The sequence below is a fragment of the Balaenoptera acutorostrata genome, chromosome 5, assembly GCF_949987535.1.
Source record: "Balaenoptera acutorostrata chromosome 5, mBalAcu1.1, whole genome shotgun sequence".
In the NCBI taxonomy this organism is placed as follows: domain Eukaryota; kingdom Metazoa; phylum Chordata; class Mammalia; order Artiodactyla; family Balaenopteridae; genus Balaenoptera; species Balaenoptera acutorostrata.
In genome coordinates, this window is record NC_080068.1 from 49946672 (window position 1) to 49974202 (window position 27531).

At 38.9% G+C, this 27531-nt stretch overlaps 1 protein-coding gene and 1 pseudogene across 1 annotated transcript in view; both read right to left on the minus strand.

Moving 5' to 3' along the window:
* The window catches only part of SHROOM3 (shroom family member 3), a 312102-nt gene that overhangs the window by 279746 nt on the left and 4825 nt on the right, over positions 1–27531 (minus strand).
* On the minus strand, positions 25971–26310 carry LOC130708257 (histone H2A.N-like; annotated as a pseudogene).

Consider the following 27531-nt stretch of genomic DNA (forward strand, 5'->3'; position numbering starts at 1 on the left):
AGATGAATGAATAAAGAAGATGTGGAATATATACACAATGGAATACTACTCAGCCATAAAAAAGAATGAAAATTTTGCCATTTGCATCAACATGGATGGACTTAGAGGGCATTATGCTAAGTGAAATAAGTCAGAGAAAGACAGATACTGTGTGATATCATTTATATGTGGAATCTAAAAAATACAACAAACTAGTAAATATAATAAAAAAGAAGCCGACTTACAGATACAGAGAGCAAACTAGTGGTTACCAGCGGGGAGAGGGAAGTGGGGAGGGGCAGTATTGGGGCAGGGAATTAAGAGGTACAAACTATTAGGTATGAAATAAGCTACAAGGACATATTGTACAATGTGGGGAATATAGGCAATATTTTATAATAACTATACTTGGAGTATAACCTTTAAAATTGTGAATCACTATATTGTACACCTGCAACATATGATATTGTACAGCAACAATACTTAAATTTAAAGATATTAATTAATTAATTTAAAAAACTTAGCTGGCCCATTCTTGACATTTTTCATCTTAAATCTCAATATTCCTTCCTGTAAAGCTCTGTATCTTCAACTGTCCATTGTCTTGTCTCTTCACATAAACCCAGCTTCCTACTTCGACCTACTAGAATATTTCCTAACCCCAATCCTCTCACCCATCTAGGGTACTAAGTTAAGAGGTTAGGGGCAAAAAAGAAAAAAGTGAAAGGAGATGATTGGGAATTTAAATGGAAGACTTGGGCGGTGGGAATTTAAATGGAAGCCTTGGGCAGACTCGCCCCTAATAGCTTATTACACAGCCTCCTATCAGCAGCTCTTTACTCACTCCCCACCTTCCAACACCCACAGGACTCTACAGGGGTTGACCTTGACACTTCTGAAAGGAGTGGACCATGACCTATAGGTACAACCAAAATTTCTTTTATTATATGTTGCAATACTTCTTATTCTATTCCCTACATTGAATCATCATGACAAACAAAACACTGACCCACCTTAAATTAGAAATAGCTTTAACAACAGTGGTCAATTTAATGTGTGAATTTAATTTATATATGTTTATCATTTTTTACATGTTTATATATACAAATATACATATACAAACTGTTTTGTTTTGGCTTTATCATAATAATTATGAATTAATCTAGTAATTTTTTAATGAACCCAAGTTCATTATAGAAAATAATAACTAAGTGATAGCTACTGAAAACCCTAAGAGAGAATTATAAAAACTGTGCAAAAAATCCTAGTCAAGAGACAAGAAATTCTATTTGTTTCCTCTAAGAATGCTGCAGTGAATGTTCTTGTATATATACCACTATGTACGTGAATGAGTATTTCTTTAAGTTCAAACCCTAGAAATGGTATTGCTGGGTTAAAGAGAATGTGAATTTACAATTCCAGTAGATGCTGCCAAAATGCTCTCTCTGTGGATGTTGTGTCAGTTTACACCTCCACTAGCAATGTACAGGAAGGTCCTGTATATGTGGAATGTTTCCCCCCAGCCTTGCCAAATCTTGGCCAGTAGGATAGGTGAAAAGGAATCCCAGCCCTTTGCATGGAGTCCTGTCACTCTGCCTTATAGTTGAGAGCACACTTTTCCAGGGGGTTCAGTCTGATCCTCTGAGCCATCAGGGGGGGTCTCTTTGTGTTCCTTTATGTTAATTCAAATACAGATAATTTCCTCATATTCCACCTTCTAGAATAATGGAGTCAGCCCAAATCAAGCCCAAACTCCTCATCTCCATTTTTTTTTTAAAGTAACACTTTATTATTATTATCATTATTTTAGCCGCACCGCGCAGCTTGCGGGATCTCAGTTCCCCGACCAGGGACTGAACCTGGGCCACGGCAGTGAAAGCCCAGAATCCTAACCACCAGGCCATCAGGGAACTCCCTCATCTCCATTTTTGATAGTAGGTATTGGAAAGTAGGGTGTGCTCCTTGGAAGTCAGCCTTATGATCAAGTCATTTCTCTAAGTTCTGGTTCTAACTTCCCCAGGCCACTGCAAATGAGAGTTCAGTGTGCCTCAGAGCTCAGTAAAATTATTCAAATTATGACTAGGTTTAAGACTACATATCTTCATCTCGAGTCTTCCTGTACTTCCCCTTTATACTCCCTTAGTTCCTTGAAGATCACCAATTGAAGTTTCAGCATCTTCATGTGCAAGGTCTCGCAGATCCTGGGTAGATTAGCAAAGCACACTGTAGGCGATCACCAAGAGCCTTGGCCTTTGGTTGTTCTAGGCTGGAACCCATTACTTAGCTGCCTCAGGTGTTAGTCCCTCTTACCAGCATTTGCTGCCTTTTAGAGTTCCATGATCATTCTCCTTCATCCATAATTTAAAGTCAGACAGGCCTGGGTTTGAATCCCAGAGGGACACTAACAGGCCATATGATCTTGGGCTAATTTAACATCTCTAACCCTCAGTTTACTCACCAATAAAATGGAGATGACATGCTTCCTTTTCTGACTTCTGGAGAGAACAAAGAGTTTATATATATATATATATTTATATTTATATTTATACATATATACACACCTCATCTAGTTAGAGTTAAGGTTTTATATATATATAGTGTATATATATATATAATTTTATATTTATATATATATGTGTGTGTGTATATATATATAATTTTATATTTATATATATGTGTGTGTGTATATATATATATATATATATATATATATATATAATTTAGCACAAGGGTTAGCACAAAGCACAAATGCAACAAATAATTATCTCCTTCTGTTACTCTCCTGGCAGAGAAGCAAAATACTATTTTAACAGTATTTTACTTTCTCTTAAGCCTATATTGTCATTGCCTCTACAGCCCCAAACCTAGGCATTTCTTCCTTGTCTCTTATTATTGCTAAATATACACTTAAGCAAGCAAACAAACAAAAAGAGATTCTTTTATTGCCCTTAAGACTTGGTTTTTGTTGATGTTGTTCATTTTATTTAGCTTGATTATTTTTTGCAAGGCTTCTGCTGATTCTAGACTTGGATTTATTGCTATTACTATTACAAGATGAATGTTTTAGATTCTCCCAATATTAAATGCATCATTATTATTGACTGAAAGCCTAAAGCATCCAGGAAACAGTAGGGCCCCCTTTTCTGCATTAGGTAAAAAATATTTCAGACTTGGTAGTGCCACAGTGGCCAAGGCTCCCCAAGGCTGCTCTGTTCCTGAGGAAGTCTGTCTACAAGGCAGAAGACAGTTGATTCCCATAACTGCTGCTGTAACCAAAATCTCTACCTCACTAATAACAATGCATTGTACTATGCCTTGAAAATTCACAAGGCAAGTTAGAGCAGAACATGAAAGAGGAAGAGCATGAAGGGGCAGATGCCGTGGGAGAAGAGAAAGAGAATTTTGCTTTCGGTTTATCTGATTAGGCTGTGATAATGCCCTCTACAGACCTGTCCATCACTGCCGCACTTAGGTCAGACAAGAGTCTGACCCGAATGCCTGGGCAACAAAGGGCAAACAATGCCAAATTCAATTTTAGCTGATTTTTGACAGAAGGAAAAAATATTCTTTAAGGAGCCTGTTGAGAGCACCACACGAACCCCACATTTTTCATTTTTGACACCTTAGATCTTGTGTTAACACTTCATGGTATAAAATAGAAAGCAAAATATAGAGCGGAGGCAGACAAACATGTAAATGCTGTCTGGGTTCCCAGTTTCTGCTCCTAATCCCAGGCATTTAATCTCTTCCCTGGATCCACTTTAAAAATTGATTTCCAAAAGCAACATTTGCTCACCTAAGGAATAGATGTTTTTCTAGGGGAAAGAAACCAACTCTATTCAGGCATATTTAATTATCTTTTTTACATATGGCATATTTAATTATCTTTTTTTAAAAACTTTCAGTTATTAGGAAAAAGTAAAGTTATGCTCCCCAAGGCCCAGAAATCTTATACTTGTCAACAATCTAATATTCAATGGACTTCAGGCTTTTTTGCAAGATTAGTTCATTTCTGTGTCAGCTCAGATCCTCTGAGAAACAAATGCCGAAGTGGAACAAGATGTAGAAGACATGTACTGGGGGAAGCACCTGTGGAAGATAAAGGAAGAGGCGTCAGGAATAGGAGGTGAGAGCCTTCTGACCACAGTGCAAGTCTGACCGCTGTGAAAGGAGGGAGGGAAGGAAGGAGGACTGAGTAGGAGGAACTTCAGCCTGCAGTATAATTCTGAGAAGGTCTTGGCCAGGCTGAAGGGGAGCCTCAGAGCAAAGGTCGCCTGTCATAGCAGGCATCAGACATCAGCTAGTATATATACATATACTAGCTTGGAAAAGCAAGTGATGTGGATCAACTTTGCTAATAAGATTTAAGTGAAGTCTTGGCCTTTTTATTGAGGGAAATTAAAGAGTCTATAGATTTTTGAAATTTTCTTCATACTAGTTCTGAGTGCATGCTAATTCCTGGGGACCCAAAACACCACTGGAGATCAGTATTCAGAGAGAAGACTTATGGTACTCAGGTGATACATGAGGTTTGAACTCAAGACTATTTTACAGGACCTACCTGTAAGGAAATGGTTATTTCCTTAGTGCTTGGGTGTATAATTGATGTAACTGGTCTAATCTCCGCACTGGAATGTGGCAAAATGTTATAGGAAGGCCAAGTGGAAGCTCTTGGAATTCCCTCCACCCCATTCCCGACAGTGAACCAAAAGCAACACCCCATCCCTAGGAGAATTGCCAAGATTCATGCCAATACCAAAGACTTAAAAGATGCAGGTGTGGCAATTCCTAACATTCCCATTTAACTTTCCTGTTTGGCCTATGCAGAAGATGTATTCATCTTGGATAATGATTATGGATTATCGTAAACTTAATCAGGCGATGCCAATTGTAGCTGCTGTTCCCGATGTGGTAACTTTACTTGAGCAGATTAACACAAGTATCTGGCATCTGGTACACAGCTAATGATCTAATTTTTTTTCCCTTCAAACAATTCTCAAGGATCACAAACCTTTTGCTTTCTACTAACACAGGACAATAACACACCTTCACTGTCTTACTTCAGGGTTATGTCAATCCTTCTGTTCTCCATGTAGTCTCTGCCACAGTCCCCAGAGGTCTTAGCCATCTTGACATCCCACAGAACATCCCACAGAACATCACATGTGTCTCCTTCATGGATTAAACCATGCTAAATTGCTCATCATGGGCAGAGAGTAGCAAATATCTTCATGCTTATTCCCTATAGTAAGTTTCCTCTACTGACATAACTAGTGTAGATTCTATTTTCCTGTCTGACTCAACTCTAAATCCCACTTTCCAAACCAAAAATTATAGACCAGACGTCTAAACCAAACAAAAAATTATTGCTGGGGAAATAATTTATAGACAAAATAATAGACAAAAATAGACAAAATAATAATGTCTGTTATTTTTCCATGGAAGTCTGGGTTTCTCCATAAATGCCAGATCTCTTTCATATGATTGATATAAGTATCACAAGAGATATTCAAACAAATTTCAACACTGGCTTCAAAACTCCCTTTGATGCCTTTATATGATACTGGTCCTTTGGCTGGTTTCTCATTGTCTATGAAGCGAAAAGCATGTTGTGGGCTGAATTGTATCTGACCCCCATTCATATAATAAATCCCTAACTCCCAGTACTTCAGAGTACAATGGTATTTGGAAATAGGACCTTTAAAGACGTAATTAAGTTAAAATGAGGTTGTTAGAATGGGTCCTAATCCAGTATGACTGATGTCTCATAAGAAGAGGAAATTTGTACACAGAAAGAGACGTCACGGATGTGCACACACACACAGAGAAGACCACCTGAGAACATGGTGAGAAGGTGCCACCTGCAAACCAAGGAGAGAGGCCACAGAAGGAACCACACCTGCCGACACCTTGATGTTAGACCTCTGTCCTCCAAAACTGTAAGCAAAATGTCTGTTGTTCAAGCCATCCCGTCTGTGTGTGGTATTTTGTTATGGCAGCTGTAGCAAACTAATACACAGCCTATGGTGTAAAGAGGTAATATGGCTTTTAAAACTTTCAGTAGTAAGAGACAAAGATCACAAGACAAGGGTGTAAGTGTCTTTGTCTTTGTGTATGTTTTGGTGTGTTTGTGCATCTTTGCCTCTATCTGGATCCCTACTTCCCCACTGTCTTTCCCTCTCTTGATGACTCTTCCCTGTTTTGTTTTGTTTTGTTTTGTAGGGGGCAGAGGGTTTTATTTGACCCCCTCTTTCTCCTTCCTTCCCCCAAACTCTCTTCCAATTAATTAGTTAATAGTAATGATACTTACTCTGTGTTAACCACTATTCTAAGAGCTTTACTTCTATCAACTCATTAAAACCTCACAATGAACTTATGAAGTAATTACCACCTTTTATCCCAGTCTTATAAATGGGGAAATAGAGGGACAGAGAGGTTAAATAACTTGTCCAAGGCACATGGTTAGCAAGTGACAGAGTTCAGAGGTGAGCCCCAAAATTCTGACTCAAGAGCTGGAGCTCTTAATCGCTATGCTAAGCCAGATTTCACGTAAAAGAGAAGGATGACTCTGGATATGTCCATTCCTAAATATGCTATTTTTATTGAATTGAAGACAAATGGAGAGAGTATTTTATATCTTATACCTAAGTTAAAGTCACTTTGGAACTTATATAGCCCTCAATACTTTTCCTTGGGTAATATTAAAAAGTTGTCTCTCTTGGTAATGGCTGAAGTCCACACACACATAATCCAGAAGAGTCATAAACACACAATTTCTAAATTCAAATATAAAAATTCTAATGATAATGAATTAGAAGTATGCCTTGATATTGTAACAAATACACGGGTGAATCACTTTAATCCTCACAGGAAACTTGTAAGTTAGAAGGAGCTGGTACATTACCCATACTTTACAGATGAGAACATCGAAGCCAGGAGACATTGAGGACAAGCTAGACTGCGAGGCCATGAGAAGGAACCTTGGGTATCAACTGCAGGGCCCCCAGCTCCCTTTACACCACTCTTAATGCCGCTCAGAGAAGAAGTCAAGTATGCTGCAACCCTAGTGCCAGCATTTGTTCAACTGTCACGACATCACTTCAGCCAAAGCACAGAGAAGATGCAATGCAGTTAGAAGGAAGATTTTACAGTTTTCTGTGCCTTGGCCTGGATAGCATCGTGACTCAGGAAGGGAAAAGTGGAGCATGGCACCATATCTGGCTGCGTGAGATTTTCCTCCATTGATTTTTTTTCTCCATCTACTGCTCCAACTTGATCCTGTTTAGTGAATGAGCCTGACGGCAAACCCAAGCCTGCATAAAAAGCTCCCTGCTGACGCTCTGTCACAGCCGCTCAACCTAGGCTCCCAGGAACTTGGGCAAGCGGAAGAATCCTTTGTCTTCAGACTATGACAAGAGTGGAAAAAAATCCCAACTATTCGGCTGTGTAGCATCATTCGAGCATGCCTTAATGGGGAAGGTCTAATGAGGAATGCAGCCTTTGAAAAATCGAGCCTTAACAACTCCCAAAGCATTCTCACTGTACAATTCTACACCATTATCATTAATAGGATTCAAACTACAAATCAGAGATTATGTTACTATTTTACCCAGTTTGATGGCCACGGATGCTTCTTTTCTTTACTGGTTACGTTCAAAGAGATCTTGGCCTGTTATTATAATCAAATGTGCCGGAGAAAACATCCCTATTCTTCGTGGATTCTATGGTGGTAGCAGGAATAAGAGAATAAAAGAAAAGCCAATTTTAAACTACCAAATGAACCGCAGCTGCTCCAGGCCCCTTCCAATCCCCCCTTCCTCTCCTGTTATTGACCTAGTAATGGATTCCTGTTCTTGAGCTTAACTCAACTTTCAGAGGGGAGCTGGGCCTAAAACCAGTTGGAATGGTTTTTGAAGGTACCCAGAGGTCCTTTCCAAACACAGGGCACAGGTTTCTGGGAGGTAAAATTCACTTATATTTTTTCCTCTATAATTTCTCCCAAAGCAATTCAAGAGCATTCACCTCCAACACTGTACTTCGTGCATGGTTAAAATGTTTCCAGTTAAAAAGAAAAAAAAGACAAGGAAGGCTAAAATACTTCAAAAGTGTGTGTGTGGTGGGAGATTTATATGGTATGTGTATTATATCTCAATAAAATTGTTATTATTTTTAAGCATATGTGTAGTTGGGAAGGGGAAAGAATGGATAAACATGACTGAATATAGAATACTCCTGATTTTAAAAGGCACCACCAAGGTTGTGGGTAATGGGAAGTTAATGCTTAATAAGGACAGTTTCAGTTGTGGAAGATGAAAAAGTTCTGGAGATGGATAGTGCTGATGGTTGCACAATAATATGGATGTACTTAATGCCACTGAATTGTACACTTAAAAAATGGTTAAAATGGTAAATATTATGTGCTGTATATTTTACCACAATAAAAGTCATCATTTTTTTAAAATTAACAAAAACCATTACTACATCAAGACTACATGTTTATTGTAGAAACCTTAGAAAAAGAAATGAAAAAAGAGGAAAATATAAATCCCTTAAAATCCCATTATCTGGACACAACCATTTTTTAATACTTTTGTATATATAGCCTCCAAAATTTTGTCAGAAACATATAACTAAACAAAACTGGGGTTGTACTAGGTGTATTATTTAGCAATCTGCTTCTCACTCAAAAAAAAGAAATATATGTATATATATCTTTCCATGCTTAGATAGATAGATAGATTACAGGTACAGTTGGCCTTTCATATCTGCAGGTTCAACCAATCATGGATCAAAAATATTTTTAAAAAAGATTCCAGAAAGTTCCAAAAGGCAAAACTTGAATTTGCTGCATGCTGGCAACTATTTGCAGAGTATTTACATTGTACTTATAACTATTCACATATTATTTACATTGTATTAGGTATTACGAGTAATCTAGAGATAATTTAAAATATACAAGAGGATGTACGTAGGTTATATGGAAATATAAGGCACTTGAGCTTCTGAGGATTTCAATATCCAAGGAAAGGTCCTGGAACCAGCCTCCCTTGAGGACTGAGGGATGACGATATACATGTGTGTGTATATATACACACTACATTTGCATCATCATTTTTAGTGGCCCCATAGTTGTTGACATTTAGATACTTCCAGCTTTTTCTTCTTTTAGATAACGTTATCAGTGAACATCCTTGTACATACATCTTAGATGATTTTTTCTTTAGGATAAACTCAGTTATATAATTGTTGAGTATGCACATTTTTAAGAGTTAGTACTTGGTGCCCTCCTGAAAAGACTGAACCAATTTGTATTCCCATGGAAAATGTGTGAAATTACTACCACCAAGTGCATGTTGCTACTCTTCCTCATCTTTTTCAGAATTAGAGGTTTAAAAAAAGTTTTTAGTGAAATAAGTCAGGCAGAGAAAGACAAATACTGTATGTTTCCACATATATGTGGAATCTAAAAAGTAAAACAAATGAACAAATGTAACAAAACAGAAACAGACTCACAGATGTAGAGAAGAAATTAGTGGTTACCAGAAGGGAATGGGGTGGGGGGAGGGGGCAAAACAGGTGAAGGGGATTTTTACAAACTACTAGGTATAAAATAAACAAGTTACAAGGGTGTAATGTACAGCACAGAGAATATAGTCAATATTTTATAATAACTTTATATAAAGTATAATCTATAAAATATTGAATTACTATTTTGTACACTTGAAACTAATATAATATTGTGAGTCAACTATACTTCAATTTTTAAAAATTCTATCTCATTTAAATTTTTATCTCTTTAAATACTAAGGAGAATAAATGCTTTTCCTAGATATTCCACAGCTCTCTGTTATTCTTTTCTTGTGAATTGCATGTTCATGTCAATGCTTTTCCTAGATATTCCACAACTCCCTGTTATTCTTTTCTTGTGAATTGCATGTTCATGTCCTTTCCCAATTTAGCTTTTGTGTGGTTTTTCTCCTTATTTGTATGTAAGAGCTCTTTTATATTAAGGATCTTACCCCTATCATATCTTTTATCATATCATTTTAGCTTATGGAGCTTCTGCCATGAAAATATTTTCAATTTTTTCATAGTCAGAGCTGTTACCCTTTCTTTCCCTTATAATATTTGTCTTTGGCTATCGTACTTTCCTTCCTCCAAACCATATCAATATTATCTATATTTTAAAGCGTGACATAATAAAGGCCATATATGAAAAACTCACAGCTAACATCATACTCAATGGTGAAAGACTGAAAGAAAGCTTTTCCTCTAAGATCAGTAATAAAATAATGATGCCCATTTTCACTACTTCGGCATAATATTGGAAGTTTTAGCCAGAGCAAATAGGCAAGAAAAAGAAATTAAAAAACATCCAAACTGGAAATGAAGAAGCAAAATTATCTCTATTTGCAGATGACTTGACCTTAGATGTAGAAAACCCCAGCAGTCACACACACACACACACACACACACACACGCACACACACACATACACACACAGAACTAATAAACAAATTCATCAAAACTACAGGATACAAAATCAATGTACCAAAATTAGTTGTGTTTCTATGCCTAGCAGTGAACAATCCAAAAAGAAAATTAACAAAACAATTCCATTTACAACAACATCAAAAAGAAAAAATATTAAGAATAAGCTTAACCAAGGAGGCAAAAGACTATACACTGAAAAGTGCAAAACATTGCTGAAAGATTAAAGAAGACATAAATAAATAGTAAAACAGCCCATGTTTGTGTATTGGAAGACTTAGGCTTGTTAAAATGTCAATACTACCCAAAGAGAACGATACATTCAATGCAATCCCTATCAAAATCCAAGAAATTTTTGCAGAAAAGTCCAACCTAAAATTCATGTGGAATCTCAAAGAACTCCAAATAGCCAAAAAAGTCTTTTAAAAAAGAACAAAATTGTAGGTCTCACAGTTCTAGGTTTCAAAACTTACTACAAAGCTATAGTAATCAAAACAGTGTTGTCCTGGCATACAGACAAACATATAGACCAATGGAATAGAATAAACAGCCTAGAAATAAACTCTTACATATACACCCAAATGATTTTCTACAAGGGTGCCAGGACCATTTAATATTCAAAAGACAGTCTTTCCAAGATATAGTGTTGGAAAACCTGGATATTCACTTGCAAAAGAATGAAGTTGGACTCTTACTTTACACCATATACAAAAATTAACTCAAAATGGATCAAATAATTAAATGTAAGAGCTAAAACTATAAAACTCTTAGAAGATGCAAAGGAAAAGCTTCATGACATTAACTTTGGTAATGATTTCTTGGATGGGACACCTGAAGTGTATGCAACAAAAAAAAATTGTGTTCTTCATCAAAATTAAAAACTTTTGTGCATCAAAGGACACTATCAGCAGAGTCAAAAGGCAATGCACAGAATGGGAGAAAATATTTGCAAATCATATATCTGATAAGGGATTAATATTCAGAATATATAAAGAACTATAAAACAACAACAACAAAACAATCCAATTTAAAAATGGGCAAAGAACTTGAACAGACATTTCTCCAAAGAAGATATACAGATGGCTAACAAGCTCGTGAAAAGATACTCAACATCATTAATCATTAGGGAATGCAATCAAAACCACAATGAAATACCACTTCACACCAGTTAGGTGAGCTATTATTTAAAAGAAGGAGGAGGGGAAAGAGAAGAAGAAAATAACAAGTCTTGTGAAAGAGGTGGAGAAACTTGAATCCTTTGTGCATTCCTGGTGGGTAATGCAGCTGTGGAAAACAGTATGGCATTTCCTTAAAAAATTAACCATAGAAAATAAAGCATTTTTCAATTACAAAAAAAATAAAGCATTTTTCCAGTTTCACATAGAACTACCATGTGATCCAGCAATTCCACTTCTAGGTATATACCCCCCCAAAAATTGAAAGAAAATATAATGGACTGATTGTTTGTGTCTCCCCCCACCCCCAAATTCATACCCATGCCTATATTTGGAGTTAGGAAGTGATTAAGGTTAAGAGAGATTATAAGGGTGAGGACCTGGTGTGATAGAAATAATGTCCTTATGAGAAGAGACACCAGAGAGCTCCCTCTCTACTCCATCTCTGTCTGTAAGTCAGGAAGAGAGCTTTCACCAGAAACCAAATGGCCAGAAACTTGATCTTGGACTTCCAGCCTTCAAGGACTGTGAGAAAATTAATTTCTGTAGTTTAAGTGAGCCAGTATTTTGTTATGGCAGTCCAAGCAGACTACGACAAAAGGTACTCGAGCAATATTTGTACACCTATGTTCATAGCAGCACTATTTACAATAGCCAAAAGGTGGAAACAACACACATGTCCATCAACAGATGAATGGGTAAACAAACTACAATGGAGTATTATTCAGCCTTAAAAAGGAAGGAAATTCTGACACATGTTACAACAAGGATGGACCTTGAAGACATTAATGATAAGTGAAATAAGCCACAGAAGGACAAATACTGTATGATTCCACTTAAATGAAGTACCTAGGGTAGCCAAATTTATAGAGACAGAAAGTAGATTTGGGGGAAGAGGAAAATGGGGGGCTGTTTAATGGGTACAGAGTTTCAATTTGGGAATATAAAAAATTGTGGAGATGGATGGTGGTGATTGTTGCACAACAAGGTGAATGTACTTAACGCCATTGAAATGTACAGCTAAAAATAGTTAAAATGGTAAATTTTGTTATGTATATTTTACCATATTCAAAAAAAATTTGAAGTGTGCTTGCTAAAAGTATTTAAACAATACAGAAATACATGAAGTAAGCTTATGAAGTAAATTTATTTCATTATTTTATATGTAAACCTTTAATTCATCTGGTTTTATTTTGGTGTTAGGAATGAAGTGGATCCAGCTTTTATCTTTCCTGATCACAGTATTATTATTAAATAATCCTTCCTCCCCCATCACCCCTGCTGATTTAAAGTTTCTCTTTCATCATATACTAATTCTTATCTATGTAGTGGATCCATTTCTAAATTTTCTATTTTGTTCCATGGTGTCATTGGCCAGTCAATTTGTTCCTGCCTCGCAGTTTAAAGTATCACACTTTAAGGTGTAACTTATATGATATAAAATGCACAGATCTTCAGGATACAATTCAATGAGTTTTGGCAAATGCATACATACACATAGCCCATACCACTATTAAGATATAAAATATTTCAGTCACCCAAAAAGATGCTTTGTGCCTCAGTCAGTCCCCAACCATCCCCATCACAGAAACAACCATTTTTCTGATTTCTTTCACTGATGATTCATTTTGCCTGTTCTAAAAATTCATGTAAATGGAACAATTCAATATGTACTCCCCTAGGTTCTACCTTTTTTCACTCAGCACAGTGTTTCTGTAGTTTATCCATGTTGTTGCACGTACCAGTAATTTATTCCTTTTTATGGTCGAGCAGTATTCCATTGTGTGGATATGCCACAATATCTTTACCCATTTCCTATTGTCAGATATTTAGATCGTTTCTAGTTTGGAGCTGTTATGAATACAACTGCTACAAACATTCCTGTACAAGTCTTTATATAAACATATATTTTCGTTTTCCTTGGAGAACCATACTTTTAGATTACTATAGCTTTATAATAAGTATTAATATTTACTAGAGACATTCTCCACTCATTATTTTTATATTTTCTTTCTTAAAATGGGCTATTTTTACATTATTCTGCCAAAACGTGCCTTTGGGAATTTTTGGAATTTGATAGATTCGTTTAAGAAAAACTAACATCTTGATAACATTTAACCTTCCCATTCCAAAACATGTTACATTTTTCCATTTGGTCAGGTCTTCTTTTACGTTCCTCAATAAAGTTTTAAAATTTTTATCAAAAAGTGCTGCACATTTCTAGCTTAGTTAATTCCTAGGTAGTTTTATTTTTTTATTACTACTGAAAATTGGTACCTACCCAACCCCCCACCCCCTGCCCATTATTTTTTCTTATTATTATTGCTTTTCCACAGGAGGGATCTCGGTTTCTTTCTTTTTTTTTTTTTTAATTTATTTATTTTTGGCTGTGTTGGGTCTTCGTTGCTGCACGCGGGCTTTCTCTAGTTGCGGCGAGTGGGGACTACTCTTCGTTGTGGTGCACGAGCTTCCTATTGCGGTGGCTTCTCTTGTTGTGGAGCAAGGGCTGTAGGCGTGTGAGCTTCAGTAGTTGGGGCACGTGGGCTCAGTAGTTGTGGCGCACGGGTTTAGTTGCTCTGCGGCATGTGGGATCTTCCCGGACCAGGTATTGAACCCATGTCCCCTGCATTGGCAGGCAGATTCTTAACCACTGTGCCACCAGGGAAGTCCCTCGGTTTCTTTTTAAAATTATCTTGTATCCAGCCACCTTACTGAATTATTCTTCTAGTTATTCTATTATGAACTATTTTAAACATTTACTTTGCGGAGGATTTTTTCTCTGAAGAAAATGGAAAGAAAATTATCTCTTTCTAAAGCCCCGCTGGATTGCTTTCCAATCCTGCTTTCATAGTCACACTCCCTTATAATCAGTGATGTGACCTACCAACAACCCCAACCAGCATCTCCTTTCTCTTGTGTCGACTATAAAACTTTAGGGAAGTCAACTGTCAATAGGAAAGTGACTTATACCATTCAAGAACACATTTTGAATTAAGTCTAGTGCATGTGAGAGCTAGAGTCTATAACAGAAAAACAATGGGTTGCTGTTGATTAGTTAATTACACAAGTATCCATCATCTTTTTCCATGAAGAAGCAGCCACTACACATTAACAACAAACATGTAAACGTTCACCATAGATCCCCTGGATCTGAGACAATTTTGATCAGCAGATACTGGAATGGAGGACGATAGCAAGGACTTTTGTAGACATTTGAGAGACTCTTCTCCCACATGTCATGGGTCCCCACGAGAAGTCAGAGTGGACAGCCAGGAAAGTTACCATGGGGCAGAGAGAGCAACTGGGCATCATCTGTGGTCAAAACGTTCCTGCTCTCAGGTGGCTCATGCCTCCCACATGGCTTCATAAAGTATAAGATGGCCCTCGTGAAATGCTTCCTCACCCCTCACTCTGAAATGCTTCTTTTCCTTCTTTATAATCTAACCAGTTCAGCAGCTTACTCACCTTTATAACCTCCAAAGGGGTAAGACTTCACTGATTTCCATATCTCAATGAACAAAAATTTCTCATACTCGATTGCTAGCACCCCTCTTCTTCTGCAGTATTAACATTTTTTCTGTTGCAATGTTAAATGCCTTTGTGTCCTCAAACTCCACTAAAGAGTGAAATTCTATCCTCAGCAATTTAGCAAAAACTTCCATATTTTACGTTATTCTGCTTTCCCAGGACACTGCACCTTTATTTCTCAAAACATGGGCAGAATTAAACAGATTTAAGATCCTGACATCTGACAAGAAGGAAGGCACTCTTCCTTCAGAGAAGATCCTAGAATCCACTGCCTAGGTCCTCTGAACGTGTCATATCAGGTCTCATTTCCTAAGTTGTCTGATTTTTTTTCTCTTTTTTTTAAATTGAAATATAGTTGATTTACAATGTTGTGCTAATTTCTGCTGTACAGCAAAGTAACTCTGTTATATGCATATATACATTTTTAAAAATATTCTCCTAAGTTGTCTTATGAACAACTTTTTAGATTGTCCTGATTCCCTAAATAATTAGGGCACTGCAATGTTGTTTAGAGCTTCATTTTTGTCGTCTTCCTCTGCTACTTTAAATTTCAGCTAATGAAATCAACACTAAATACTGAACATGGTGAGTAATATCTATGAGTAATATCTATTTTGTGATTCTTCCTTATTTTCTTTCTCCTTTTTTGTTTCTTCCACTTTTTATTACTGGAATAAAAGTGGGGTTTTTCCTTTACAGTTCAATGATTTTTAATATAAAGTTGTGCACCACCCATCACTGCCATCTACCTTCAAAACATTTCCATCACCTCAAAAAGAAACTTTGTACCATTTATGGTTACTCTCCATTCCCATCCCTAGCCTTAGGCAACCATTAATCTCCTTTCTGTCTCTATAGATCTGCCTCTTCTGGACATCTCACATAAATGGAATTACATAATGTGTGTTTTATTGTGTCTGGCCTCTTTAACTGAGCTTAATACTTTTGAGGTTAATCCATGTTGTAACATGTATCAGTATTCAGTTCCTTTTTATTGCTAAATAGTATTCTGTCATATGGCTAGACCATGTTCTGTTTAACCAGTTGGTGGGCATTTGGATTTTTTCCACTTCATGGCTATTGTGAACAACGCAGCTATGAACATCTGAGTGTGTCTTTGTATAGACACACGTTTTCATTTCCCCTGGGTATATACCTCAAAGTATAATTGTTGGGTGATACGGTAATTCCATGTTTAAGAAACTGCCATCTGTTTTTCCAAAGTGGCTGCACTGCTTTACATTCCCACCAGCAATGTATGGAAAGGTAGATTTTTAACCTCTATGAAATGACGGCATAAATAGGACAAACCAAGGAATTTTGACTAAGAAGAATGCACCTTTTACCCTGCTTGAGAGATGGGAGGTTGGGAGATGATTTTTTCTGTGCTACTTTCTGAATCTATTTTCTGTTCCGCAGGCTCCCTGGAACTAGAGTGGGCATGAATGTGCTCAGCAATCAATGCCATGGGGTTAAAATGAACATTGACTTGCCAAGACCTCCTTCATTATAATGAAATGCCCCTCCCTGTGCTCACATACACAAAAACGCAATTCTTAAAAAATGCTTGTTAATTCCCACTGATGCAAAGAAGCAAATACTTATCTTCCTCACCATCTCTTTTTTTGATAGCATATATGTTTATTGCTCTATTACTCAGAGTTCAGACTGCTGTAAAAGTGCTTTAACTGAAGGAGGGAACAATGCCTTTGGCATTATTCTATTCAAATAAGAACGTAGAAGAGAGAAGACTGGAAGCATATTTCATTTCCTTTGAGCTGCCAATTCCATATAGCTGACAACATGAATTATATTACATACAATCTATTCATTATTCTATCCATTCAAGAGCAACTTGAGGTTTAAGGCAGACTAATGGCTGTCACACGAAGCTACTGTTTGTCAGTCTTCAGTGAACTCAAGCAAAAAACAAGGAAATTGGGAACGGACAACATAGGGAGTCAAAGAATATTCATACTGTGGGGAAACAGCTCCAAAAGAAAAGAAGCTTCTTGTATTGAATTTGGCAGTGGTACAAGTTACACCAGGAAACTGCATTTCTGTGTTGAAAAGTTATTCTGTTATTTTGGGGTTGGGATGGGTTGGAAATCATTTTACTGCTTATTTAGGTGCCAAACTTCATACCATTGACAGGTTATACTGTCAAATATTCTGGACTTCAAAATATGTTGTTCATTTTTCTTCTTATGCTATATTTATAGAATGAATTGAGAAAGAAAATAAGCAACATAAATAAAATTCTTGAAAAGAACCTATGCTCAGAGGCCCACCACAAAAATCAGACAGAAAAAAAAATCTTCTGTCTGTTCTGCTCATGGGGCCCCATTTTCCTTAACCACTAAGCTACATAACCTACAGAATAAAAGAACCCATAGAACAAAAGAGAAACTGGATTCTCCTCTCAGAGGGGAGGGGAAACTCTCTTGGTGCTTGACTGATACAGAAAAAAAGAAATAAGGATAAAAACAGTGAGACTTATCAACCCAGTCAATGGAGAAAAAAGAGAAAGGCAAGCCCATCAGTGAGAGGGCAGAAGATGAAAGAGAGAATTGCAAAACATCATAACTAGGAATGAATTTCTCCTTTTCTTAGCACCCAAGAAAATATTAGGTCTAAGAAAGTATGGGATTCCTCCTGCTTGAATTTCAGAGCAGAGTAGAAAGAGATCTATTGTACGTTAGGTTTTAGGTTCTGGCTTTCACATAGCAAGCATCCTCTAAATGGTGGTTATCTTGGTTTGGGTTTCCCCAAGCAGACTCTGAGACAAGAATTCAAATGCAAAGAGTTTCACTGGGAAGTAAAGAAAACTGAGAGGGAAGTGGGCAAAGGAGGTAGGGAAAGGAAGGCAGTCACATTATCAAGCCAGCTACAACCGTGGGCAACTCCAGGAGCTAGTGGAAAACGTGCACCTCACTGTTATCCCATCCAAGGGATGAGAGAGTTGGACTGGTCACCTTCTGACTCCACTCAGTCACGGGTGGAGGGTTGCTCCCAGAGTCATTAACCAAAGGGGAGGCAAAAGAAAGTCCATAAGCGAAGAAATGCAGATGCTGACAGTTGGAAGTCAAGCCTCTGTGCACAGCAGTGAAAGGTGAGGGAACGTGGGTGTGGCCGTGCCTGGGTCTACTTCACGTGGTATAAAAACAACCAGAAACACCTCCCTCTTTGGATGCAGGGACCTTTTTTGCTGTTGTTTCCCAATTCTGTCATATTTTAGGCATTCAGTAAATAATGTGTTAACTAAATGTGTTAGTGAATGCATGAAATAGCTTTAAATCCTGGCTCCATCATTTGTGAAAAACCTCTTGTCTCATATATAAAAACAAACCTTGGGACTTCCCTGGTGGCACAGTGGTTAAGAATCCCCCTGCCAATGCAGGGGATGCGGGTTCGAGCCCTGGTTCAGGAAGATCCCACGTGCCATGGGGCAACTAAGCCCCTGCGCCACAACTACTGAGCCTGCGCTCTAGAGCCCGCGAGCCACAGCTACTGAAGCCCATACGCTTAGAGCCCGTGCTCTGCAACAAGAGAAGCCACCGCAGTGAGAAGCCTGCACACCACAACCAAGAGTAGCCCCAGCTCGCTACAACTAGAGAAAGCCCGTGCGCAACAATGAAGACCCAATGCAGCCAAAGATAAATAAATAAAAATAAATACATTTTTAAAAAACCTCATTCTATGAAATAATAAATGACATAACCTAAGATAGCACCTGACCCACAGTAGGAACTGAGTAAATGTAGTTATTATGTATCGATTTCCTTCTTTCTGCCATGCAGTCTTCCCTCCTTTATTTTGCTTTTCTCTCATAGAAAGGAAAGGTGGCTGTAGCATTTGATAGTGCCCTAGTTCAGAAATTTGAGAAATTTGCAATGTATCTTGACCCAGTGGAAGGGCCCACACCAACGGTTTCTTCTTAAAGGTCAAATTCATTGACTTACATATGTAGGGGAAGCTGTGATAGCGGTTCTTTCAAGAGAGGGCCAACACTTATTTAATTTAAGTTTGGAGCCAAGAGCACCACTATGCAACTATGAATGCAATCCTGAAGAAGGACACTAATTCTTTTCACCTGCCTGCTGCTTATATTGAGGTCAATGGCTGACATTTTTTTGACCTGATGCTCATCAGTAATTACTCCAAAGTGAAAATACGAAAAAAAAATCAAGGAATAATATGAAAGTGTCAGGTATTTTCTGCCTTCTCATTCCCCAAATTCACTCACTCTCATACTCTTTTAATGTTTTATCTCAACACTCAACATGTGTATTTCTTTCTAGAACTCAGCCAGATCCCAGGTCTGAATTCCAACAGTTCATTTCCCAGTTTCCATGAAACAAGGCCTGAAAAATGTGAACTTCTCAGAGGACTGCACACAAGAAGATAAAAGCTTAAATTACACCCGTACAACTTCCTCCATTAAAATTTATAACTTTTCAAAGGAAAAGAGTAAGTCAATTAGTTCTAGAAATCCAATCTTTCTTCTTACCTTCCAACAAATGTGTGGCTCAGGATATAATTTAATACCCAAAGTGCTAGGCACTTAGTCCAACTAACCTGAAGAGTGCTTATTCCACTTAACTTGCCTGTGTTTTGAGATCTTTTTAAAATGTTGAGATCTTTAGAGTTCTAGGATCTGTCTAAACTACATTTCCAGGAGCCAAGTAAAGGTGAAGGTTGAGGCCAGTTGATGGACGCTCCTCCATGAAAGAACAGCTGTTGTGCTGCTGAGCTTATAACCAGGTCTCTTCACCAAGTTGGGGGGCATGAACTTGAAGCCTCCCAGAAAATCAGTCCTCTACCAGTTTGAAACTCAAGTCTGACTGTGATTCAAACGTAGGCTTTTTCATTGACCCTGCCTGGGGTCAAACCTTTATCTTTCCTTCCTTCACCCTTTGCAGCCTTTTTTCCCTCACTTTCCCTTTCAGTGCTATATTTTATCCTCTATGTTTCTGAAAAGCACAGTGGGCTAAATGAGATAGTGTATTAGTTTCTTATTGCTGCTGTAACGAACTACCACGGACTCGGTGGCTTCAAACAACAAAAATTTATCATCTGACAGCACTGGAGGTCAGAGTCCAAAATGGGATTTATTGGACTAAAATAAGATTTCAGCTGAGTTGCGTTCTTTTTAGAAGCTCCAGAGGGGAGTCTTTTCCTTGCCTTTTCCAGCTTCTCGAGGTCACCTGCATTCCTTGACTTGTGCCCTACATCATTCTGACATCTGCTTCCATCTCTCTCCTCTCCGACTAGTCTGATCCCTATATTAACTGGATCCAGCCCCTGTTAGCTTTAAACTATTTAGGGTTCATTTAGTCAATTAGTGTTTCTCCTGGGGTAACAGGCTTGATTTGAGGGTTAAGGTTTTATCATGGCTTAACGATGTGATGGAGTGTATCCAGCCCAAGAGGTAAGCCCTAGGGTTTAGGCTAGTGAGAGGGGGAAGTTTAAGTCAATTGAGGAGACAAGGGCGTGATAGAAAAGCAAAGGCAAAGACGATGACTGTGCATGGAGATGAAAACAAGATCTCAGCTGAAAAACAACAATCAGAGAGGTCAAATGAGACCAAGGTTAGAACCTGACAGAAATAAAAGATAGCAGGAAGCAGAGTCTGGGAAAGTGGAGGGAGTCCAATTTAATTCTTGAGGTTGATATCTCAGTCACACTCCTCATTTCATGGCGCAAGTGACCTTCAAGATACCATGGAGCTGCCTGACTTCTCCACAGAGTTCACACATCCCACTTCTTCCCCCAGTCATCGTGACATGGGACAAAGTAGATGGAAGGATTCTTTGGAATAATAAAATGACAATGCAGTTTTTACTTTAAAAGGTTTTGTTTTTTTTTTTTAAATAGATTTATTTATTTATTTTTGGCTGTGTTGGGTCTTCATCTCTGTGCAAGGGCTTCCTCCAGTTGCGGCGAGCGGGGGCCACTCCTCATCGCGGTGTGTGGGCCCCTCACCATCGCAGCCCCTCTTGTTGCGGAGCACAGGCTCCAGACGCGCAGGCTCAGCAGTTGTGGCACACGGGCCTAGTTGCTCCGCGGCATGTGGGATCTTCCTGGACCGGGGCACGAACCCGTGTCCCCTGCATTAGCAGGCGGACTCCCAACCACTGCACCACCAGGGAAGCCCCTAAAAGGTATTTTTTAGGCTTAAAGTTTAAAAGGTCTTCGATCAGCCCCTAACTACTTTTATGACCTTAAGCAAGCTTCCAGTTTCTTCATCTATAAAGTGGAATTAATAATAGAATCTGTACCTCACACAGAGTTTTGTGATGCTCATGTGAACTAACATGGCAGTTACAGAGCAGGATCTCAGAAAAGTTAGTCATATTGCTATGACAAATCTTGTTGTCTTTAAGTGAAAAATAACCCAAGAGATCAACAGTTATGAGGTGGAGGGGGAGAACTTTCTCCCAACTAATTACAAAAAGAATATTTACTGTTTATTTATGCATAATTCCATAAATCACAATGAATTTTGACAGTTATCTTTTGGAAGGCTCTGTCTTGTTGTACACCCAGGAAGTGCCTTAGAAATGTATGAGGGAGAGGAGAGGCTGGCTTTAAGAGTCAGCATAGGGACTTCCCTGGTGGTCCAGTGGTAAAGAATCCACCTTCCAATGCAGGGGACATGGGTTCGATCCCTGGTCAGGGAACTAAGATCCCACATGCAGTGGGGCAACTAAGCCCATGTACCACAACTACTTAGCCCACGAGCCTCAGCTAGCGAAGAGAAAAACCAGCACGTCACAACTAGAGAGAAGCCGGCACGCTGCAACAGAAGATCCCACGTTCCGCAACTAAGACCCGACGGAGCCAAAAAACAAAAAAAGCACAAAAAAATCACCCAGAGTTTAATTACATGCAATTGGCCCATCCCACCATAAGTAGAGAAAGAATTGTGGTATGATGTACCCTTCCTCACACCCTGCATTTAAGTTCAGTCCAAGGTCCTTTCTACAACCTACAAGGTCCTGTCTGATCTGACCCCTGCCTCCCTTTGCATTTGATGTCATACTGCTCTCTCTCCTGCCTACTGCTATATACTGAAAATGTGTCCTTCCCAAAATTCATATGTTGAAACCTATACCCCCAGCGTGATGGTATTTGGAGGTGGGGTCTTTGGGTGGTGATTAGGTCATGAGGGTGGAGCCCTCATTAATGGGATCTGTGCCCTTATAAATGAGACCTCACAGAGCTCCCTTGCCCCTTCTACCATACGAGGACACAGGGAGAAGATGACATCTATGGACCAGGAAGTGGGCCCTCACGAGATATTGAATCTGCCAGTGCCTTGCTTGATCTTGGACTTCCCAGCCTCCAGAACTGAGAAATAAATTTCTGTTTATAAGTCACCCAGTCTATGGCATTCTGTTATAGCAGTCCAAACAGATACCTACTATACTGCAAAAACATCTTTCTTCATATTTCTGAAACATTCCAAGACCTTCTTACATCAGCCTAACTTATAAACCTCTTTTATATCTGATTTCTTATTTCTCATGCATCAGGTCTTAGCTCAGAAGTCATCTTATTGGAAAACTCTTCTCTAATCATCCTACTTAACATAAACCCTGCTCCCCATACCTCTACCTAACAGATACTACCATTCTGGAACTCATCTTTTTTTTTCTTAATAACCCTGAAATTACCATATACAAACATATTTTCTGCCAGTCGATTTCTACTAAACTATGAGCTCCACAAGGGCAGGGAATTATCTGTTCAGGTAGCAACTGTTGGCCATGATACGGAAAATTAGCCAAGTATCATCTTTGTTATTTGAGTTGCTAACCTCTGTTTGGTACCTACTACTCTCCCACCAGTCCATAATGTCATGTCACAACTAAACTTCGGATGTGTTTTGTCATTTCAAAGCATTGTTATATAGTTTAATCCCTTGGATACTTATAACAACTCCATTAGGTGAGAATGTTCCATTTTTATAGATGAGGACACAGATTCAGGAAAGCTAAGTTACTTGCCCACAGTCACACAGCCAGTTAAGACTATGGTAGAGGTGAAATTTGTTTATTTTCACTCCAAGCCTTAGAGTGTCTGGGATGTGTATTTTGCTACACTAGACAGCCTTGCCTAAAACGAAAAGAAAGAAGATAACATAGAAATTACAACCCCAGGGACTTCCCTGGTGGCGCAGTGGATAAGACTCCACACTCCCAATGCAGAGGGCCTGGGTTTGATCCCTGGTCAGGGAACTAGATCCCACATGCGTGCCGCAACTAAGAGTTCACATGCCACAACTAAGGAGCCCATGTGCCACAACTAAGGAGCTGGCGAGCCACAACTAAAGAGCCTGCCTGCCGCAACTAAGACCTGGTGCAACCAAATAAATAAATATTTTTTTAAAAACCCAAAGGCATTACTAAAAAAAAAAAAAAGGAAATAAGACATATGTTTTTTTAAAAAAAGAAATTACAATCCTAAATCAATACAGACATACCACAGGGCATTAAATATAAAGGCTTTAGATAGATCTTATAAATCTCTAAGGTAAAATGCAGTTCAAGATGGAGAAGGATGTAATGAATAGATGCATGAATGGCTGAGGAATGAAAAAATGCAGTTGATTTAGAAAAGCCTCCTCTGAAGGCAGGAAAGAACTGTCACTTCCATTCTACAGATCGAGCCACACAAGTTCTCTTTTGTGGGGATAGTCATTAGAAGAGGGGTAGAAACAGTGCTTAGATTTAGCAGAGAGTCTTTGCCTTGTTTCGTTTCGTTTCGTTGAGAAGGGCCCAGGTTGTCAGAGCATGAAAGGCGGATGGACTCCTGAGATGGACCGAGTGGGAAAACAGTGACTCTGCAGCTCTTTGGATCAAGATGTTTGCTGTTTGGAAGTACATCAAAGGGAGAGACGTGGAAGCTTCTGTCTGTGGGTTAGTTAAGATCCAGAATGTCCGTTAGGGTTTTGTTTTTTTCAGAGATTGATAGAAAGCCTCGCATGACGTGTCTCCAATCACATTGTGGGTTCACTAAAATGAGACAGACACATATTTCCTAAATTGTGTTCCCTACATAAGAGGCAGTGCCTTGGGAATCTATTACCTTTAAAAGAAAGCAGAGCTCTTACAAATGCACACACACACACACACACACACACATACACACACATACACACACACACAATTTGTTTGCTATGGCAGAAACCATCTTGGCAAATAACTGAACTTTACTGTATCTCAGTTTTCTCTCTGTATAATGAGGAAGTTGGATTACATGATTGCTGAGATTCTTTATAGCTCTAACCTCCTATAGGTCATTCAACATTTATTGAGCATTTGTTGTGTGTGAAATGGGAAGTATTTCGCTAGGAGAAACAGGATATACAGCCTGAGTAAAACTCATTTGGCTTTAAAGTGATTACAATTTACTGGCCAAATGCAAACAACTACTTGTACTAGAAGATGGCACGAATAAAGGTGCCAGGAACATGCGAAGAAGGAAGACTTGATGCAAATGCAGGACGGAAAGCGATGGAAAAATGAGGGACCAAACAAATTAGTTTAAGGGCAGCAGACAGATGAGGCTTCCCTAGTATGAAGGGCAAGTGATGTTAAAGGAAAGAGCAAGAAAGGTAGGGAGAGAACCTCAGAAAGGACTGGCTGTTTTAAAAGGTCAATAACAAGCTGATCTAGCTGGGTTCTTGGAAGGAGATGAAAAAGATGACTTTGGGATGAACTAAACCAACCAGCCCAAGGTCTTGGGAAGCTGCCTAAAAGTCAATTTCACATTGAACTCAGAAACCAGCTATCATAAACTCATAAAATAATCCTTGTTTTAGTGCAGAAGAAATGGGTCAAGAGAGATTGTATGGCTGATGTTGGCGTGTTGAAACTGAGGATCACTAAGGAAGCTAGAAGGTTGTAATGTGCTCAGTGTGGACAGATGGATATAGACAATCCAAAAATGAGGAAATCTCAACATGGTCATCCGGACAACTTAAGTATGCTCCAAATGAGTCATTTCCTAACCTACGGGCTGTTTCTATTTCCAAGGCTTCTCACAATGTAGTAAAGCAGCTCATTTCATCTTGAAAGGGTGGGTTGACAGGGATGTTTTGGATGATTCTCTTCAGAGGAGGAATTATGAAGAGAATTTAGGGATTATCTCATATCACTGAGGCTAGAAAAACCCAATGAAAGTATCCATTTTAAAATCTGAGTAGTGTCAGCCATTAGGAAGACAGGGGGCATAAGTTTGAGGTTAGCCTCTGACGTCACCTAGTAAACACACCCCCTTACAGATAAAGAATGGAGAGATGGGGTTGGGATAGGGGTAGTGAGCCAAGCCTTGGTAGGGGAAGGCTGAGATTTAGATTGACAGGAAGAGGATGATGGTGTTATAGGTGGTAGAAGCAGATTCAGAGAAGGAGGGGTAATGGCGTGGAAGATGGAACCAACAGGATTTACTTGTGAGATGACACAGAAGACAGTCCAGCCAGAGCAAAGATACATCCCAGGCAGGTAGGAATCAGGAGCATTGATGACATAAGAGACAATGGCTGACCTTCAATTCTGAAGCCCAGGATTTTTTTTTTTTTTTAACACACAAGAGAAAAAAGCTTTATTTTTTTCTACAAAGGACATCAGAGGCTAAAAACACAGGACCAGGAGACCAGGTGTGGAGCACCAAGACTCCTGTTGTAGCCAGTACTTCTTAGATACATTGTCTCCAACCCAGCCCTCTGATGCATCCAATTTTGGGGGACAAGTGCAATCATTTCCAACAACAGGGCCATTCAGAAACACTTCATTTATCCGAAAGCAGAGAGGATCTCTGCTTGACTGCTTCAAGGAGCTCTCTGCCAGTGACAGCTTTTCTGTGGTTGTCGAAGGACGGTCTAGTTGCCTCCAGGCTAATCTGTTCCAGTCGCCAATCCTCCAGAAAGCCCAGAGCATCCAAGACCCAGGAGCACCCACTGAAGTCTGGGTGGGTTTGCTTTAGGATTTCCCCCATATAACTAAAATAAGCCTCCTTTTCCCTCCTCTTCTTCCCAAGGGCTGAACTGGTACACTCATACTTCTTTTTGGCTAGAGTATACATTTTAGTCTTCTTCCTAGGGAAGACCATGTAAGCACATGAAGTACATGTGGAGGTTTTAATCCTTTGAAGTGCACAAAAAAGGTGCCTCTCCAGGTGGAGACACCACAACAATACTTACTAAGAAATGGTAAGTGGCCCCTCCTTTTATGGGTCTTGAACTACTTAAAGGAGTTCCTGTACCTATTTTAGGGGACCCTTACAGGACTAAGTTTTTTTTTTTTTAACATCTTTATTGGAGTATAATTGCTTTACAATGTTGTGTTAGTTTCTGCTGTATAACAAAGTGAATCAGCTATATGTCTACATATATCCCCATATCCCCTCCCTCTTGCATCTCCCTCCCACCCTCCCTATCCCACCCCTCTAGGTGGTCACAAAGCACCGAGCTGATCTCCCTGTGCTATGCGGCTGCTTCCCACTAGCTATCTATTTTACATTTGCTGGTGTATATATGTCCATGTCACTCTCTCACTTCGTCCCAGCTTACCCTTCCCCCTCCCCATGTCCTCAAATCCATTCTCTGCATCTGTGTCTTTATTCCTGTCCTGCCCCTAGGTTCTTCAGAACCTTTTTTTTTTTTTTTAGATTCCACATATATGTGTTAGCATACAGTATTTGTTTTTCTCTTTCTGACTTACTTCACTCTGTATGACAGCCTCTAGGTCCATCCACCTCACTACAAATAACTCAATTGCGTTTCTTTTTACGGCTGAGTAATATTCCGTTGTATATATGTGCCACATCTTCTTTAACCATTCATCTGTCGATGGACACTTAGGTTGCTTCCATGTATAGGACTAAGATTTTTTGTTCTTGCCACACTGTGCAGCATGCAGGATCTTAGTTCCCCAACCAGGGATCAAACCCAGGCTCCCTGCATTGGGATCGTGGAGTCTTAACCATTGGACCACCAAGGAAACCCCAAGGACTAAGATTTTTAAAAATTGTTTTCTCTAATAAATTTTAAAACATATATAACAAAAGATTAATCCCATATTTTACCCAGATCATGGCTCTAGAATCTAGACTGATCCAAATATTTGGTAGGCAACAGTGACTGAATGGCAGAGTATGTCAAGCACGTGGACTCTGGAGAACCAGGATGCCTGCATTCAAATTCCAACTCTAGCACTTTCTACCAGCCATGAGAAAGCTTCTACAGCTTCAGAAAGCTACTCAAATTCTGTGTCTTGGTTTCTCATGTATAAAACTGGCATCATAATATTACCTTCCTCATGGAGTTGTGGAAATTAAATGAGGTAACACA